This window comes from Malania oleifera, chromosome 1 (assembly GCF_029873635.1).
Source record: "Malania oleifera isolate guangnan ecotype guangnan chromosome 1, ASM2987363v1, whole genome shotgun sequence".
Taxonomy (NCBI): Eukaryota; Viridiplantae; Streptophyta; class Magnoliopsida; order Santalales; family Ximeniaceae; genus Malania; species Malania oleifera.
In genome coordinates this window covers 16,318,180-16,320,933 of record NC_080417.1, presented here as the reverse complement: position 1 = coordinate 16,320,933, position 2,754 = coordinate 16,318,180, and positions in this window count along the sequence as shown.

The window sequence follows — 2,754 nt, the reverse complement described above, 5'->3', positions numbered from 1 at the left end:
TGCACTCTGAATTTAATATAGCTACGGTACCATGCTTTGCTGGTTGAATATGGTCCATCAGGGTCTGATACTATATATAAATAACTGATATTTCTAAAATACTGCTTTTACCATGATTTTGTAACAACTGAAATAACCATAACATTATATAAACTGATTTGAATAGACTATAATAACTAAATATCTAAGATATCTGCATAACTGAATAACTGAAGTATTTGATTAACAGTAGTAACTAAATGTTATGGTTCTGTGGTTCGTAATCATAATATTATGAAAATACAGTAAAATACAAGTTTTTGTACGTATACTGAAAATCATGGTATTCTGAAAATTTTATAACCTTGTGCTGATATAATATTAAACTCATGCCACACAACTAAATATTAATATTACAAGGCTCTGAAAACTGTATATATGGTCTGAATAATAATTTTCTAAAACATATGATTTGTACTGAATCATAATAGAATTGCCTAGCATAGCATATTTCCCTTACCTGATTCCTGCTAAAATCCCCTACTGTGACAGGTTGTACACCTGCGGGGTTCCCCACTCAACACCCTGAAAGCAACATTTATCAGAACAAAATATCACTATTTATTCAACTACTACATTTCCTACAACTGCTGGAAAGCCAAATTTTGCATAAAAGACCATACCCTGAATCTGGGATGAAATCCAACTTCGTCCCACCAACGATCGCTCCGGCAGAGTTGGAGAGAACTTTCCCAGAAGTGTCGTGGTGGCCTCAGATGATCGATTCGGTGACTAACGGAGCCAAAATTGAAGAGAGAAGGAAGAACCGTAGAGGAGAGAGAGGGAAGAGATTTTCTGATTTTCTTGCCACGTCACCTCGTTGATGAGGTCAAGAAGGTATCTCGTCGACGAACTCTCCCCCTTGTCGACGAAATTTAGATTTTCCAAAAACATTCTCTCGGTATTTTCTCGTCGACGAAGCGTACACTTGTTGACAAGCCTAAAACACCACGTCGTGAAGTCTGCTGCTGCCTTTATTATTTCCATTTTTTCTCTCTTTTAATTATTTAAATACAATTATTCTTCAGGTCATTATAGGTATGTTCCAGATCCTTCGCATGTGACCAATTATGAGTCTTTGGAGATCGGGGACACATTAGCATATGAGGAGAGACCAGTTTAGATCCTAGATCATAAAGAGCAAGAGCTACGTACGAAGAGAATTCCATTAGTAATTAGAGTCAGAGATGCATCAGAAGTACCCACAGTTGCTCGGAGACGTTCAGAGCTAGACAGGTAAATAGAACGGTAAGTAAGTGGTATGTATGTATAGTGGTTAGAGTAAGTTTGGTTATGATTTAGCGTATAAGTTTGGTTATGATTTAGCGTATGTTTGGTCTTTGGGAGAGTTTTGTTTGGATATTGTAATCTCCTAAGACATTATGTGTTTCCACGGTATTCCCCCGCCATAAGTGAGAGTAGGTAATAAATTTGGGATGGGGCTGCTATGTGGGCGGCCACCAACTCTTCCTAGAGTCAGAGCTATGATAGTTCAGATGATGTGATAGAAAACAGTTAGTAAATTTTGAGGATGAAATTTTTATAAGGAGGGGAGATTGTAGAGACCCAAACCCGGCAATAAAAAAAGTAAATCAGAAAAAGGAAAAAAGGGAATTCAGCAGGCTTCGTCGACGAATCCCCTATTTTCGTCGACGAAGGTCCTTCTGAGGTTCATTGCCGAAATTTAGAGCATCATCAACGAAGAGATCCAGAATGACCGAAAATATCAGGCTTAGGGTTCGTCAATGAAACCCTTGTTTCATCGACGAACGACCTTCTGTATTTCGTCGAAGAAGGCGCCATTTCATCGATGAATTTGACTGGGTCAAGGAGGCTATAAATAGGATTTTGTTTGCTTCTTCATTAAGAAAACTAAATCTCTAAATCTCTCTCTCCCTCTATCTCTCTCTCTCTCTTTCTCTCTCTCTCTCACCCACGCCCATCGTCTCTCTCTACAATTTCTTTCCGATTGTTGTCCGTATCGATGATCGAAAGTTACCACGAGGATCAGGGGGCGAATCTTTACAAGTCTAGCGGAGTGAATTCTTAAACTCGGGAAAAAACTAAGGTTAGGTTTTCGAGCGTAATAGGTAAGGGGATTATATTATGTCAGTTATGTTTATGAGTTCTAACAAAATGGAATGTTAAAATGGTTTTTATATATATAGTTATGACTTTTCTAGGGTTTCCAAGCCCAGGGTTCGTTTAACCGACTTTATTTCCAAAACCAACCGTGTTAACCTAAATATGATATTTTTAAAGTATAGTATCGAACTTTCTGAACGTTTTCACTGGTTAGGAAATTGTTATTTCAAACCATAGGTTTGTTTTAAAATCAACCAAAGACGGTAGGGTTGATTACCTCAATCTTTTTCCATATTTTGCTATATATTTATATTTGGTAAAATAACAGCCTGAAGATATTCATACCCCAGTTTTAGCAGCAATATTTACTTTCACAAGAAGATGATTTATTTATGAATTACCAGATGAAAAATTGTGCGGCATAAGTATAGTTTTAATTGGCATTAAATGAGTAGGTTTTGTGTAATATCGAAATGTGACGGCTATATGTCGAGATATGAGATATAACGGCTAAAAGTCAAGTTTATGATACGCCAATTTTAACCGTGGTAGTATCTGACAGACATTTTACAGAGATACGTATAGTTTATGTTGTATACAACTTTATGAAATGAATTTTGTTTCAGTTTT